Here is a 17,802-nt window from a genome sequence, read left to right on the forward strand (position 1 = left end):
TGTGTTGACTGTGTATCTGCTATGTGTTAGGTGTGTTCTAAGCGCTGGATTAAAAAAAAAAAATTCCTACCATCAAGGAACTTACATTCTAGTGGAGCGTGTGTGTGCTTGTAAGGGTTTAACAATAGGCTCTCTGAAACAAAGTGTGTATATGTGTGTGTGAATGTGTGTTTATCATAAATTTTACTGAAAGAAACCTAATAAAATTCTACAATACTCTTTATTGTGAATTCGGTATAGCCAGTTTATTCTTACAGTATACTTTTCTTGAATTTTGCCTAACTCTGGCATCCATAGTCAACCTATGGTTATAACTGATGAACAAGTGTAGTTCCAACATGAATGTTGATGTAAGAAAATGAAAAAGTGAAAGAACAAAGATGTTGGAATTCAACTCATTTCTCAATGAACTGATCGACTTCTTTGCTGTATTAGATCACAGTTTTCAGATACCGGGAGTATATTTGCTCAGCTTTTTTTGCGTGTGTGTGGCTATTTTCAATGTACAGGCATACCTCAGAGATATGGCAGGTTCGGTTCCAGACCACTGCAATACAGCGAGCTACCTGAATCTTTTGGTTTCCCAGTGCATATGAAAGTTATGTTTACACTATACTGTAGTCTGTTAAGTGTGCAATAATAGCATTATGTCTAAAAAAATGTACATACCTTAATTTAAAAATACTTAATTGCTAAAAAACACTGATCATCATCTGAGCCTTCAGCAAGTCGTAGCAGCAACATCAAAGGTCACAGATCACTGTAACAAGTATAATAGTGAAAAAGTTTGAAATATTGTGAAAATTACCAAAATGTGACACAGTGACATGAAGCAAGCAAATGCTGTTGAAAAAATGGTGCCTATGGACTTGTTCAACTAGGGTTTCCACAAACCTTCAATTTGTAAATACCGCACTATCTGTGAAGTGCAGTAAAGCGAAATAAAATGAGATCTGCCTGTAGCAGCTATAGACAGAACATATTTACATATAATCTACATTATTAACATTTCCTCCGTTACTTTCTTAAGGCTAGACCGGGGGTAGGCAAATTTCTTCTGTAAGGAATAAGATAGTAAATATGTTAGACTTTGCAGGCCATGTAGTTGCAACTACTCAACTGCTCTTGGGATGTGAAAGCAGCCACAGATATGGAAATGAGTGGGCCTGGCTGTGTTGCAATAAAGTTTATTTACAGAAATAGTTGGTGGGCTGGATTTGGCCCGTGGCCAACTGCTGGTCTAGACAATCAACAGAACAATAAATCAAAACCTGATCTATCACACTTACCTGTTTCTGTGGTGTAAATACTCCTACCAGGGCCGATTTCAAGCTACCAGTGTGATGTCAATGAATGCAGAGTTGAAAAGAAATGCGCAGTAGCATGCCATTATACATTATATACGTTATATACATTATATACATTATATACATTATATATTTCCACCATATTTCTACAGCTGTAAAGATTCTCAAGGTCATAGATAATAGCAAAAGGCAGTAAAAATTAGAAAGTGATGAGTTTGAGCATTTTTCACCTTTGTTTTTATTTTTTTTAATTAATTTATTTTTTATTTATTTATTTTTGGCTGTGTTGGGTCTGCGTTGCTGCACGCGGGCTTTCTCTAGTTGCGGTGAGCGGGGACTGCTCTTCGTTGCAGTGCGTGGGCTTCTCATTGCGGTGGCTTCTCTTGTGGAGCACGGGCTCTAGGTGCTCGGGCTTTGGTAGTTGTGGCACGTGGGCTCAGTAGTTGCGGTGCATGGACTTAGTTGCTCTGTGGTATGTGGGATCTTCCCGGACCAGGGCTCGAACCCGTGTCCCCTACGTTGGCAGGTGGATTCTTAACCACTGCGCCACCAGGGAAGCCCCTCACCTTTGTTTTTAATATCGTTAACTTGATGAAGTTGGTATAATTTAATTTTTAGTGATGGCATTGCTTAACAACCAGCCAACCAAGTTCCTAAAAATGTCATAGGCTTTTGTAAGCCCTCAGAGTCGGTTCCAGCACGCTTCTGTTAACGTTGGTTGGGAGTAAGTGTGTGGAGAAAAGTAAACAGTGTGGTCCGGAAAGGGAGAACAAAAGTAGAAGCTTTGCTGTATTAAAAAGGATGGAATGGGGCCATTTCACCGACAAGATGAGATGTGAGGAGAGACCTGGAGGAGGTGAGGGAAGGGGGAAGGAGTGGCGTCAGGAGATGAGGGCAGAGGCGGAGTCGTGGTGAAGGGCTGGGGACAGATCATGGGAGATTTTAACAGCTTAGGCTGCTCTGAGTAATCTGCCCAGCTGGCAGCATCTGAATAATCAGAAGAGCTGGTGAGATCCAGCCTCTCGGGCACCACCTCACTCAGTCAGCCAATCTGGTACCACATCCACACCATACCCGGGCGGAGGGGTGTGCGTGCATCTGGGGTGCTTAGCTCTGCCTTTTAGGGGTGATGGACCAAGACCAGACTACCGAACAGCTTCTTACATGTACATGCCCTTTATTATTAGGGCAAAGATAAGCGGGTGGTAAAACACTCTGTGCACCAGGGAAGAAACCCAGGAGGTGACTTGGCAGGGAAGGCGCGGAGCACAGCCCCGCCCCTCTCCCTCTGCCTCAGCACTCTCCATGGCTCCTCTGCTTCCCTCTCCCTGCGCGATTTCAGCTCTTCCTGGACCCTGCTGGGCTCTGGTGGGCTGCATCAGGGTCGTCTACCCCCGCCACTCAGCACCTGGGCACCAAGGGCTGGGGCCCCGCTGTGCGCTCCCCACTGAAGATGGCACACAGGCCCAGGGGGGAGGTCCTTCTAGAATATGCGTTCCTCAGGGGCAGGGACTTCTGGCTGTTCTCTTCGTTGCTATCCCCTCAGAGCCTAGAATAGTACCTGGCCGACAATAGGTGCCCACTAAGTATTCCATGAAAAAGTGAAATCAATGGCGTTACCTATGGTAAGGGCTGGGGGCGGGCGCCGCTGGAACACAGAGGAGCGGTGTGGGGAGGCCAGGGAGTCCTCGCAGAGATGGTGACGAGGAACAAAGGCGGAGTATGGCCTCCAGGCAGAGGGCTGTGGGCCGGGCAGGGCACTCTCAAAAGAGGGGATTTTAAAAGTGCAGGTGTGGGAGGGAATTATGAACTGGTGTATGTGCTGGAGTGGAAAGTAGGAGCCCAGAGCGGCAGTGACCAAACCCGGAGGAGTGAGCAAGGCACAGACTGCTAAGGGCTTGATCACAGGCTCAGGGGCTGGGAGTTTGTCCTGAGGGTCAGAGCATCCTGGGAGCGTTCCAGCAACCGAGGCAACGGGGCTTGATTGAGCTCCAGGGGCTGGCGCCCGCCTCTGCCATTCTGTTCTAGTCTGTTCTTTTCATCGTCACTCACTTCCCTCCCTTTGGAAGCTTAGGGAGTTCATCCCCAAGGGGGCAGGGCATTCTCCCTGACCAGACATTGTACCCCAGCAATGGCTCCTAAAGCAAATTCCCATATTCTGTCTTGTTTGTCTCTTCCGTTTACACAGGAAAAACCATTTATGGGAATAGTGACACCCAAGGACACACAGCTGGTCAGCCTTTTGGACCAAATCCAAGGCACTTGAGTGAGAAACTTCCAGTCTGTTTTTCTTAGTTGTGGTAAATACACATAACAAAATTTACCACCTTAAACATTTTAAGTGGGCAGTTCAGTAGTGTTCAGTACATTCACACTGTTGCGTAACCATCACCGCCATCCATCTCCAGAACTCTTTTCATCTTGCAAAACTGAAACTCAATACTAAATAACAACTCCCCATTCCCAACTCCCCCTCAGCCCTGGCAACCACCCTGCTACCTTCTGTCTCTATGAATTTGACTGCTCTAGGGACCTCATGTGAATGGAATCATACAATATTTGTTTTGCTGTGATGGCTTATTTCACTTAGCATAATATCCTCAAGGTTCATCACGTTATAGCAGAATTCCCTTCCTTTAAGGCTGAATAATATTCTGTTGTACGTATAGACCATATTTTGCTTATCTACTAATCCATTGGTAGGCACTTGGGTTGCTTCCACCTTTTTGGCTACTATGAATAATGCTGCTATGAACATGGGTGTACAAATATCTCTCTTTTTAAAAAAATTTATTTATTTTTGGTTGTGTTGGGTCTTCGTTGCTACACGCGGGCTTTCTCTAGTTGCAGCGAGCAGGGGCTACTCTTCATTGCAGTGTGTGGGCTTCACATGCGGTGGCTTCTCTTGTTGTGGACCATGGGCTCTAGGTGCACAGGCTTCAGTAGTTGTGGCACATGGGCTTAGTTGCTCTGCGGCATGTGGGATCTTCCCGGGCCAGGGCTCGAACCCGTGTCCCCTGCTTGGCAGGCGGATTCTTAACTGTGCCACCAGGGGAGCCCCAATATCTCTCTTTAAGACCCTACTTTAAATTCTTTTGAGTGTACACTCACAAGTGGAATTTCTGGGCCATATGGTAATTCTATTTTTAATTTCTTTTAATATTTATTTATTTAGCCTGCGCTGGGTCTTAGTTGCGGCATGTGGACTTCTTAGTTGTGGCATGCAGACTCTTAGTTGAGGCATGAGGGATCTAATTCCCTGACCAGGGATCAAACCTGGGCCTCCTGCATTGGGAGCTCGGAGTCTTACCCACTGGACTACCAGGGAAGTCCCTCTATTTTTAATTTTTTGAGGAACCACCATTCTGTTTTCTATAGTGGCTGCACTATTTTACATTCCCACCAACAGTGCAGAGGGTTTCAGTTTGCCACATCCTCACCAACACTTGTTATTTTTCCTCCCTCCCTCCTTTCTTTCTTTCTTTCTTTCTTTCTTTCTTTCTTTCTTTCTTTCTTTCTATAGTAGCTATCCTGATGGCTGTGAGGGTCTACCCTTTTTTCGTCATTGTTTTGTTTCATCTCATAGTTTGTACTTTACTTTCTTTAAAGTTAGGTTTATTGGGGTATATACATATATATATATTTCAAAGCGGGATACATATTTAATTTTTTTCTTTTGATTTTCTTTTTTTTAAAATAAATTTATTTATTTATTTTTGGCTGCATTGGGTCTTTGTGGCTGCACGTGAGCTTTCTCTAGTTGCGGTGAGCGGGGGGCTACTCTTCGTTGGGTTGCACGGCCATCTCATTGCCCCGTGGCTTCTCTTGTTGTGGCACGGGCTCTAGGCACGCGGGGTTCAGTAGTTGTGGCTCATGGGCTCTAGAGCGCAGGCTCAGTAACTGTGGCACACGGGTTTAGCTGCTCCACGGCATGTGGGATCTTCCCGGGCCAGGGCTTGAACCCGTGTCCCCTGCATTGGCAGGCAGATTCTTAACCACTGAGCCACCAGGGAAGTCCCCCATCTCTATTTCTATATTTTTATTATTTCAGGAATGTTACATGTATGAAATCATACAGTATGTAACATTGCAGGCTTGGCTTTTTTTGTACTCAGAATAATGCCCTTGATATCCATCCAGTTGTGTGTATCACTAATTTGTTCCTCTTTTGCCAACTATTATTACACAGTATGGATGTACCACAATTTGTTTAACCATTCACCCACTGAAGAACATTTGGGTTGTTTCTCATTTAGGGCTATTACAAATAAAGCTGACATGAACACTCATATACAGGTTTCACATGGACATAGTTTTAATTTCTCTGTAATCAATGCCAAGGAGTATGATTGCTAGATTTTGTGGTAAGTATATGTTTAGTTTTCTAAGAAACTGCCGAACTTTTTCCAGAGTGACTGTATCATTTTACATTCCACCAGCAATGTTTGGATGATCTAGCTTCTTTGCATCCTGACCTGCTTTTAGTATGGTCACTAATTTTTAATTAACTGGTATAAAATAGATGTGTAGTGATACCTCATCATGCTTTTAGTTTGCATTTCCCTACTGCCTATCGATGTTGAGCATATTTTAATGTGTTTATTTGCCATCTCTATGTCCTCTTTGGTGAAATATCTGTTCAAATCTTTTGCTTATTTTCTAATTGGATTGTTTTTTTACTGTTGAGTTTTGAGAGTTCTTTATATATTCTAGATATGAGTCCTTTGTAAGATGTGTGACTTGCAAATATTTTCTTCCCACATCTGTATACCTTTAATTTCCTTTTCTTATTTTATTGTTCTGGCTATGACTTCCAGTACCATTTTGAATAAAAGTGGTGAAAGCAGACATCCTTGCCTTGTTCTTGATGCTAAGGGGAAAGCATCTTATCTTTCACCATTAAGTATGACGTTAGCTGTAGATCTTCTGTAGGTGGTCTTTATCCAGTTCAAAGTTACCCTCTATTCTTAGTTTCTTGAGTTTTTATCATGAATAGCCATTGAATTTTATGATTTTTCTGCGTCAGTTGATATGATCGTGTGATTTTTTTCTTTTGTTAATTACTATGGTTGATTACATTAACTGACTTGAATATTGAACTAGGCTTGCATCTCTGAATAAACCTCACTTAGTTTTGGTGTTTAATTCTTTTTATATTTGCTAGACTCAATTTGCTCATACTTTGTTCAAGTTTTTTTTTGTGTTTTTTTTTTTCGGTACGCGGGCCTCTCACTGTTGTGGCCTCTCCCGTTGCGGAGCACAGGCTCCGGACGCGCAGGCTCAGCGACCATGACTCACGGGCCCAGCCGCTCCGCGGCATGTGGGATCTTCCCGGACCGGGGCACGAACCCGTGTCCCCTGCATCGGCAGGCGGACTCTCAACCACTGCGCCACCAGGGAAGCCCTGTTGAAGATTTTTATGTCGATTTTTATGATGGATATAGGTCCTTTTCTATGGTACCTGTACTACCCTTGAACTGCTATAGTTTGAGAGTGGACTTAAATTAGTTGTAAACATATGTTACAAACTAGGGAAACAGCTAAAAATTTTTAAAAAGAAGTACCATTTATAAGCTAAGGAAGGAGAGGAAAATAGAATTTTATAAAATACTTAATTAAAACAAAAGAAGCAGAAAAAGAGGGAAAGAAAGAAAAAGAAACAAAGAACAAGTGCAACAAATAGAAAAGTTATAAACATGATAGATGTTTATACTAAGTATATCAGTAATCACTTTGTGACTGGCCTAAATATTAAATATTGAAGGACTGAGACTGTCAGAGTAGATAAAAAAAATAAGACCCAACTATATACTGTCTTTAAAAAAATCCCACTTTAAATAGAAAGACACAAGATAGTTTAAAAGCAAAGGGATGGAGAAAGATGTGCCATGCTAACACCAATCAAAAAAAAAAAAAAAGCTGGAGCAGCTATATCTTAACTTCAGTCAAAGCAGACTTCAGAACAAGGAACATTATCGGGGATGAAGGGCATTAAATAATAATAAAGGAGTCCATTCTCCATGAAGTCAAACAATCTTTAATGTGTGTGTCCCTAACAACAGAGTGTCAAAATATGTGAGGTAAAAACTGGTGGAACTCCGGAGACTTCCCTGGTGGTCCAGCGGCTAAGACTCCGTGCTCCCAATGCAGGGAGCCCAGGTTCGATCCCTGCTCAGGGAACTGGATCCCACATGTCACAACCAAGATTTCCCATGCTGCAACTAAAAGATCCCACATGCTGCAACGAAGATCCTGCACGTGGCAACGAAGATCCCGCGAGCCGCAACTAAGACCCGGTGCAGACAAATAAATAAATAAATAGTTTTAAAAAAAATCCCCCAAAAGTGGTGGAACGCCATAGAGAAATAAACAAATCCACTACTACAGTTGGAGACTTCAACACCATTCTTTCAATACTTGATAAATCAAGCAGGCAGAAAATCAGTGAGGATATAGTTGAACACCACCATCAGTCAACTTGATCTAGTTGGCTTTTATACTATAAAATTCTATAAAATTTATAGAATACTTCATCCAAGAACAGCAGAATACCCATTCTTTTCAAGCTCATATGGAACGTTCAAGATAAACCACATTCTGGGCCATAAATCCTACCTGATCAGATTTTTAAAAGTAGGAATCATACAAAGTGTGTTCTCAAGCCAAAATGGAAACAAACTAGAGACCAATAACAGATAGCTGGAAATTCCAAGATATTTGGAGATTAAACAACACACTACTAAATAACACATGGATCAAAGAAGAAATCTCAAGAGGAATTTAAAAATATTTTGAACAATATGAACATACAGCTTCTCAAAATTTGTGGGATGCAGTGAAAACAGTGCGTAGAGGGAAATTTATAGCACTAAATGTGTATATTAGAAAAGAAGAAAGATCAGAAATCAATCTAAGCTTTCACCTTATAAAACTAGAGAAAGAAGAGCAATTTAAGCCTAAAGCAAGCAAAATAAAAGAAGTAATAAAAATTAGAGGAGAAGTCAATGAAATTGAAAATAGGAAAACAATAGAGAAAATCAATGAAACCAAAAACGGATCCTTTGGAAAAATAAATAAAATTGACAGACCTCTGGCCGGACTAACCAAGAAAAAAAAGAAGACACAAATTACCAATATTAGAAATTTAAGGGAGTTCCCTCGTACCCCAGTGGTTAAGAATCCACCTTCCAATGCAGGGGACCCAGGTTCGATTCCTGGTCGGGGAACTAAGATCCCACGTGCCACGGGGCAACTAAGCCAGCGTGCTCTAGAGCCAGCGCACATGGCAGCAAAGATCCCGAGTGTGGCAGCTAAGACCCGATGCAGTCAAATAAGTAAATAAATACATACATATATATTTTTTAAAGAAATTCTTTTAAATTTTATTTTATTTTAAATAAATTTTTTATTTTATTTATTTTTTAAATAAATATTTTAAAAAAACGAAATTTAAGAGGGGCCGTCACTACTGATCTCAGGGACATCTAAAGGATAATAAAGGAACGTCATGAATAACTCTATGCCCTCAAATCTGTCAGCTTAGATGAAATGTGTCTATTGTGTTTTATTTTATTTCAGTACTGTCTTTGTCTGGTTTTGGTATCAAGATAATACTAGCTTTATAAAACAAGTGGAGAGATGTTCCCTTCTATTCCATTTTCTGAAAAAGATTGTATAAAATTGGTATTAATTCTTCTAAAAATGTTGTGTAGATTTCTCCAGTGAAACTCTCTGGGCCTGGGGATTTCTTTTTCAAGAATTTTGTGGTTTTTTGGTGTTTTGTTTTTAATTAACTACAAATTCAATTTCTGTAATAGTTATAGAGTTATTTAAATTATCTGTTTCATGTTGGATGAATTTTGGCAGTTTGTACTTTTTGAGGAATTGGTCCTTTTCATCTAAGTTGTCGAATTTATGTGTGTAGAGCTGTTCCTATTGGTCCCTTATTATCTTTACAACATCTGCAGAGTCTGTAGGGATATTTTCTGTTGCACTCATGATATTGAGAGTTTAGGTCACTCTCTCTCTTCTTTTTTCTTTGTTAGTATTGTCAGAGGTTTGTCAATTTTATTGATCTTTTCAAAAGGGAGAATTCAAAAATAGGGAGGGGGTGTAGTTCTTTGTTAAATTTTGGGAAATTTCAGCCATTATTTCTTTGAATGCTTTTTCAGTTCCACTTCTTTTCCCTCCACTTGAGACTCCAGTGACACAAATGTTAAATCTTTTGTTATTGTCTCACAGGTTGCTGAGGCTCTGTCCTTCCTTTTTCCCTTCCTCCCTCCCTCCCTTCTTTCCTTCCTTCCTTCTTCTTTAAAATCTAATTTTCTTTGTTTTTCAGATTGGGTAATTTCTACTGTTCTATCTTGAAATTCACCAATCCTTTCATATGTTATTTTCATTCTTCTATTGAGCCTATAGAAGCCTATAGAATTTTTGGAGGACACTGTTCAACCCAGTACAGTTACTTTTTCTTCAGTGCTAATATTTCTATGTGGTTCTTCTTTGTATCTGCTATTTGCTTCCCTGAGATTTTTATTTTTTCATTTATTGAGTTGGCCAAAAAGTTCACTTGTGTTTTTCCATAACATCTTTTTGGCCAATCCAGTATTTCAAAAAGTTTGCAATTGCTTGTTTTTTTTTTTTTTGTTTTAAATAAATAAATTTATTATTTATTTATTTTTGGCTGCGTTGGGTCTTTGTTGCCGTGCGCGGGCTTTCTCTAGTTGCGGCGAGCGGCGGCTACTCTTCGTTGCAGTGCGCAGGCTTCTCATTGCGGTGGCTTCTCTTGTTGCGGAGCACGGGCTCTAGGCTCACGGGCTTCAGTAGTTGTGTGTCGTGGGCTCTAGAGCACAGGCTCAGTAGTTGTGGTGCACGGGCTAAGCTGCTCTGCAGCATGTGGGATCTTCCCGGACCAGGGCTTGAACCCGTGTCCCCTGTATTGGCAGACGGACTCTTAACCACTGTGCCACCAGGGAAGTCCTGCAATTGCTTGATGAAGCATTTTTATAATGACTGTTTTTAAATCCCTGTCAGGTCATTCCAACAGCACTGTGATCCACTAGCACCTGTTGATTGTCTTTACTTGTTGAAGTTCAGATTTTCCTGGCTCTTGGTATGGTGAATTATTTTCATTTATGACCTGGATTTCAGAAGTTATGTGGTGAGACTCTGGATCTCATTTAACTCTTCTGTGTTGGTAGGCCTCTATTGTCCTGGGCCAGTGAGATAGGGGCACCAACTTTTTACCACCAGGTGGGAGTGCAGAAAGTCCAGGCTGCCCACATGGCCCCCACTGACACCACCCTGTAGGGGGAGGGGAGGGTTGGAAGGTTGGTTCCCTCATTACTGCTGGGCGGAGGTGAACATCTAGGCTCCACTCTTGGCCACCTTTATGTTGAGGGGAGGGAGCGGTGCCTCCTTACTGTTGGATGGGGAGGGCAGCCTACCTCCCCACATGCCCTCCACTGACATCATGGAAATTGTGGGGAGGGGTACTTGCTACTGCTGAGCACTGATGAAGCCCAGGCTCCCCATTCCGCCTCCTCTCACATAACACCATCTGGAGGTGAGAGGGAGAGGTGCCTTGTTACCATGAGACAAAGACTGGGAGTGAGGTTTCTCCTCTAGTATTTTGCTGGAGGGGTCACTTCATGTCAAAAGCTTTCTGTCTTGCTAGGGTGCCTCTTTCCCAATCCTTTGACAAGAGAGAGCAGGCTTTTCATGGGGGTGATTTTTGTCTGTGCCTGTTTGGCTTCTCCAGAGCTCTAGCAAAAAGAAAACCCAGGGACTCACTGCTATGTCATTTGTGTTCTTGGGTTCCTAGCTCGTCTGCCAACTATGTTTACGTTTGTTTTATATATATAATGCCCAGCATGTTAAGCTGCACTTAGTGGGAGGGAAAGAGAGGAAGGCATCTAATCCATCTTGTTCAGAACTAGAAATCCTTTTTTTTCATTTTATACTCTCTTTATCCCTCTAAGTCCAAGTGGAGGTGTTTCTGGATATAGAATCCTTTTAAGAACTTGTGGGTCACTCTGAATCTTATTCAGATCCACACTATTAGACAAAAGCCATGCCCCCAATTTCTCTGAGATAAGCCCTTCTCTCTATTAGGCTTCTGCTGAATTAGCTAAGGGGCAACACCCTTAAGCTTTCTAGAATCCTTCTTGCTTGATTCAAAGGATCTGTGAGGCACACCCATCATTTCTTTAGGGGTCTTTTATCTGACAGAAGACTACTCGGATGCATTGTCTTGAATCTTCCTGAGATGCAAACAAAAGATTTGATAGTCACATTCTCGGACCATGTTCTTCTGGTAATGCTCTGGATTTGAGCTTTGCTAGGAAACCTTTTTTTTTTTTTAATTAATTTTTATTGGAGTAGAGTTGCTTTACAATGTTGTGTTAGTTTCTACTGTACAGCAAAGTGAATCAGCTCTACATATACATATATCCCCTCTTTTTTCAATTTAGGAAACCATTTTTTAACTTTACTATCATTTGCCATTCAGAGAGAGTGAGAATTTTCTACCATGAAGTCCTGGCTCCTTCATATTTAACAGTCCTTCCTCTTAGTTCAGGATTTCTCAACCTCAGCACTACTGACATTTCAGGCAGGATAATTCTTTTTTGTGGAGGGAGGAGGTGGTGGGTGGTAAGAGGGTTTTGTCTTGTGCATTATAAAATGTTTAGCAGCATCCCCGGCCTCTACTAATTAGATGCCAGTAGCAACCTCTCCAGATTTTTTTTTTTTTGGCCTTGCCATGCGACATGTAGGATCTTAGTTCCCTGACCAGGGATCTAACCCACGCCCCCTGAATTGGAACCACGGAGTCTTAACCACTGGACCGGCCAGGGAAGTCCCCTCTCCACCCGCGCTCCCCCGCCCCCACCCCCGCCCCCCGCCGCCTCCCCGCCCCAGGCGCCATCACTCATTTGAGAGCTGCTGCTTTAGTTTCTCTCTCCCCTCTTGCGTTTTACTATAAGGAGCAAGAAGACACCAGGTGGCACCTTCAACACTTGATTTGGAAATATCCTTAGCCAGATCCCAACTCATTGGGCACATTTTCTGCTTTCCGCTTTACCACAGGCAACAGGGTTGCTAAACTGTGCCACAGCATAACAGGAATTCCTCTTTCCCCAGTTCCCAATAGTGTTTACCTGACTTTCCTGTATACCCTGGCTGCAATCTTATCAAAGGCACGAGGCTTCTTTTAAGAGCTTTCTCAAGGCATTTTGGGCTTTGAGTACACTCTTCCCAAGTCTATGGCCAGTCCACTGCCGGCCCCATATTTCAGAGTGCTGTGATAGTGGCCCCCTGTTCAATACCAAAATCCCTATGTGTTACTTATTGCTGCATTAGCAAATCATCCCCAAATTTAGCAGTTTAAAAAAAAGAAGTATTATCATCTCAAAGGTTTTGAGCATCAGGAATCCAGGACTGCTCTAGCTGGATGGTTCTGCCGTAGTCTCTCCAGAGGTGGCACTCAAGCTGCTGGCCTGGGCTGCAGTCATTCCAAAGGCTCTACTGGGGCCAGTGAATCTGTTTCCATAATCACTCGTGGGGTTGCTGGCCGGCCTCTGTTCTTCACTGGCTGTTGGCTGGAACCTTCAGTTCCTAGGTACGTGGGCCTCTCTGTAGGGCTGTAGACAACATAATAGCCTGCTTCCCCCAGAGTGAGTGATCCAAGCAATAGAGAGAACACACACCCAAGATGGAAGCTCTGGGTTTTCCAATTTTTTTAATCCTAATTTTGGACGTGATGTACCATCATCTGCCATGTCTTATTGACCACATAAAGTAACCTTGATACAGTGCAGAAGAGGACGACACAAAAGTATGAATAAACAGAAGGCAAGGAACATTGGGAGCTTTTTTGGTGGCTGGTTGCTACATTTCACTTTTATTCAGTCAAGATATTTCTCTAATTTCCTTTTGGACTTCATCTTTGACTCATGGGTTATTTGGAAGTGTTGTGTTTTATTTCCAAGTATTGGGGTGTTTTCCAGATCTCTTTCTGTTTTTATTTATATTTTCATTCTTTTATAGTCATAAAACATATTTTGTATGATTTAAGTTCTTTTAAATTTGTTGAGGTTTGTTTCATGACCCAGAAGATGTATCTTGGTGAATGTTTTATGTGCAGTTGAAAAGAATGCTTATTCTGCTGGTAAAAGTGCTATAAAAGTGTCAGTCAGAACAAGCTAGTTGGTAGTGTTCAGGTTTTCTGTATCCTTACTTTTTTTTCCTACTTGTTTTATTGATTACTGAGAGAGAAGCGCTGAATCCTCTAACTGTATTATGGATTTTTCTCTTTCTTATTTTAGGTCTATTTTTATCTCGTGTTTTTGAAGCTCTGTTAACAGATGTACACATACACATTTATGATTGTTAAGTCTTCTTGGTGAAATGAACAACCTTTTATCATTATGTAATGTCCCTCTTCATCCCTGGTAATAGTCCTTCTTTTGAAGTCTACTTTTTCTGATATTAATATCTCTACTCCAATTTACTATGATTAGTGTTTGCATGGTGTATCTTATTCCATCTATTTACCTTTGACTCATATATATCCTTATAGTTAAACTGGGTTTCTTGTAGACAGCATATTATTGCCTCTTGCTTTATTTTTCCCCAGTCTACTAACCTGTCTTTTAATTGGTTGCTGTTCATTCACACAATTGGATGAAAATCTTCCATCGCACTATTTGTTTTCTATTTTTTCACCTGTGCTTTTTTTTTGTTTTTCCTCTTTTTCCCCCCTTACTTTGGATTAATTGATTATGCTTTGTCAGAGAAAAACCTCATGGGTACCAAAAAGAGACAATAAGACTTACTGCATCCAATCAAGACAGTTTGTTACTCATAGAACATCAAACAACATGAACATCAGCATAGTTTTGTGTTGATTCCTTCAGCCCGAAGTTCAACAAGTGATACAGCGGTCCCAGATGCACGGTACACACACAGTGGCTTTGCATCATGGCTGAGGAACCCAGGCCCAGCACTTTTATAGCGAGCAGTCAGCAAGCCTGCCTTTGTCTGAGAAAGACCCGGTCTTATTTCTCAGAGCTGCCAGCTGTATTAATACTGAGCAAGGGCCCAGGTGAAAGAGAAGTCAGATCCTTGCAATCTTGACATGTTGAACACAAAGAGGCCCAGGGAGGATGCCTCCCAATACTTTTATGACTCTATTTTGTCTCCACTATTGGCTTGTTATCTATACCTCTTTAAACATTTTTTTAGTGGGTTGCCCTTGCATTTACAATATATATCTTCAGTTAGTCATAGTCAATCTTCAAATAATATTATACCACTTCTTATATAGCAGAAGGACTCTTTCACAGTGTGTTTCCAATTCCCATCATTTTTACTACTGTGATTGTCATACATTTACTTTAATATGTGCTCTACATCCACCACGTATTGCTACTCTTTTGCTTTAGACACTTATCTTTTTTTAATAAATTTATTTATTTTTAAAATTTATTATATTTTTGTCTGCGTTGGGTCTTCGTTGCTGCGTGCGGGCTTTCTCTAGTTGCGGCAAGTGGGGGCCACTCTTTGTTGCGGTGCGCAGGCTTCTCATTGCGGTGGCTTCTCTTGTTGCAGAGCATGGGCTCTAGGCACGCGGGCTTCAGTAGCTGTGGCAAGCAGGCTTCAGTAGTTGTGGCTCGCAGGCTCAGTAGTTGTGGCACACGGGCTTAGTTGCTCCACGGCATGTGGTATCTTCCGGGACCAGGGCTCAAACCTGTGTCCCCTGCATTGGCAGGCAGATTCCTAACCACTGTGCCACCAGGGAAGCCCAGTTATCTTTTAAGATGATTAAAAAACAAAAGTCTCATATTTACCTTTATTCCATCCATTTCTGGAGATCTTCATTTCTTTATGTAGGTCCAGGTTTTTCTCTGGTATCATATTCTTTCTGCCTTGAGAACTTCTACCATTTTTTGTAATGCTGATCTGCTGGTAATGAATTTTCTGTTTCTGATCATCTGAAAAGAATTATTATATCACCTTCATGTTTGAGAGAGTTTCTTGCTGAGTATAGAATTGCAAGTTGACAGTCTTTTTTTTCTTCCAGCATTTTAAAGATATCATTCTATTATCTTCTAGTCATATAATTTCTTCTCGAATGAGAAATCTGCTGTAATTCTTATCTTTGTTCCTCTGTAGGTACTCTGTCGTTTTCCTCTTGATGCCTTCAAGATTTTCTCTTTATCTTGGGTTTTCAGCAGTTTGAATATGATAGATCATATTGTGTGTGTGTGTGTTTGTCTGTTGGTATTTAATGGTTTTTTTTTTGATTCTATGATTTTCTTCGCTCTGTGGTTCTTTCATTATTTTTGGAAAATTGTTGACCATTATTTCTACAAATGTGTGTGTGTGTGTGTGTGTGTGTGTGTGTGTGTGTGTGTTCCTATCTCTATCTCTTCTCTTTCTGGGATTCAAATTATGCACATGTTAGCTTTGGATCTTCTGGGGGTTTTGTTCTGTTTTGTTTCACTCTTTTTTTTCTCTTTCTGTTTCAGTTTGGGTAGTCTCTGTTGACCTATCTTCAAGTTCACTGATTCTTTCCTCAGCTGTGTTGAGTTTACTGATGAGGCTGTCAAAGGCATTCTTCATCTCTGTTACAGGTTTTTAAAATTTCTAGCATTTTCCATATGACTCCTTTTTATAGTCCCCATCTCCCTGCTAAAACTCCCCTTCTGTTTATGCATGTTGTCCATATTTTCCAACAGAGCCTTTCACATATTGTTATAGTTGTTTTAAATTTTCTGGCAGGTAACTCCAGAGAGTTATCTGGTTCTGTTGATTGCTTTGTCTCTTGACAATAGGGGTTTTTTTTTTGTTTTGTTTTTCTTAAACTGCTTTTGATGTGCGTGTTGTAATTTTTGATTCCTGGACATAATGTGTAGAACAGTAGAGGCTGAGGTCAATATGATTTTTGCCTGGAAATTGTCATATCTCTTCTCTTCTTAGGCCATTAGTGTTGAGAATTGAGCCAATCTTGTCAGGAGTTGAACAAAGTTTGGTTTTGTTGTTTCTATGATTACTTTTAGTGTCTGTGACTCCCAAGGATTCTATACTCTCATGCTAGCCACACCTGGCCTTTAGCAATAAAAAGTGTAGCTGAACTCTCCTTACCTGTTTGCACGGAAACCTTGCCTTCCTCCTACTTCAGAGGTGTGCCGTGCCTACATCCTATTTCTTCTTGGAGGTGCCTGTCCTTCTTTGGAATTCAGGTTAATTGGTTGCTCTGCAGCCTTAGCTCACTGCTGGGTTTGACGAAAGTAATACTTTTATAATTACCTAACAGTTTAAAAAAATTATTAGTGTGGTAATGATGCTCTTCCCAGCTTTGGCATCCTAGATGGAACCCAGAAGTCTAAGCCATCTACTTTTTCACTGATCCTTTCAACTCCTTTTGCCATCCACCCTTGGGTCTGCTGCCTGGGCCTCTCTCTTGGCTAATACCCTTCCAGCTTAGCCCTGTGAATTATTTCTAACTTGGATGCTTTTTCCTCTTCCACCCTTGTATGTGGCAAATATCTGGCAAAGGGACAGAGAGGTTCCTGATCTGTCACCATCTTGGGGACGGCTCAAAATAATCCATGCAGTTCTGTTCCCAGGGATAGGCCTGAAAAGGGGGGAGGTGACTTTGGGAGCTGAGCTCTCATCCACTGTACTTTTGACTTGGCCTCATTCCTCTGTGCTAGAAAACGGGACCAAGTATCTACTCCATCCATTAATGAGGAATAAGAATCAGACTGAGCAAAACATTTCTCGGAAGATGAAAGCTGCAACGGGATAAAAGCGGAGCAGGCTGGGAGCCATGGTTATAAGCACAGTCTCTGGAAGCAGCCTACTTGGGTTTGAATTTCCGCTCCATCACTTAGTTGCTGTAAGGCCTTGGACAAGTTCCTTCACCTCTCTATATCTCAGTTTCTGTATCTGTAAAATGGAAGTAAAAATAGTATTTACCTCACAGGATTATTAAGAGGATTAGAAGAGTTAATACATGCAAAGCACTTAGAACAGTGACAGGCACATAATAAGCTCTGTAGAAGGTTAGAGCCTACTTCCTATAATTTCAGAAATTCATGGAAGAAAGCAGTTTCCTCCCTTTCTCAGAATCGATTACAGTCAAAACAACTAGTGTTTATTGTTTACTGAGCATCTCCAGAGTGCCCAAGTCCTGTACTAAGCATTTTATATGAATTATCTCATAGGAGGTGGGGATTAATTATTCCTACCTAATAGGCAAAGAAATCAAGGATCAGAGAAATTGTTTACACAGCTGGCTAGACACCAGAGCTAGGTTTATCACCCAAGGAATTCAGGTACAAAGCCCACATCCTTAACCTATAAGATAGATATTCTCTTACTTAAAACTGCTAGGAGACTCCCAGGCCTGTGCTCCTAACCACTGCACTTTTTGCCTCCCACAAACTGGTTTCCTTGCTTGTAAAATAATGGGAAAGCTGCTTGCTGT

The 17,802-nt window shown here is 41.4% G+C and overlaps 1 protein-coding gene across 1 annotated transcript in view; it reads left to right on the forward strand.

Moving 5' to 3' along the window:
* Positions 1-17,802, forward strand: part of SYS1 (SYS1 golgi trafficking protein) — a 34,594-nt gene that overhangs the window by 13,407 nt on the left and 3,385 nt on the right. The gene's annotated exons all lie outside the window — the stretch shown is intronic.

This window comes from Globicephala melas, chromosome 15 (genome assembly GCF_963455315.2).
Source record: "Globicephala melas chromosome 15, mGloMel1.2, whole genome shotgun sequence".
NCBI lineage: Eukaryota > Metazoa > Chordata > Mammalia > Artiodactyla > Delphinidae > Globicephala > Globicephala melas.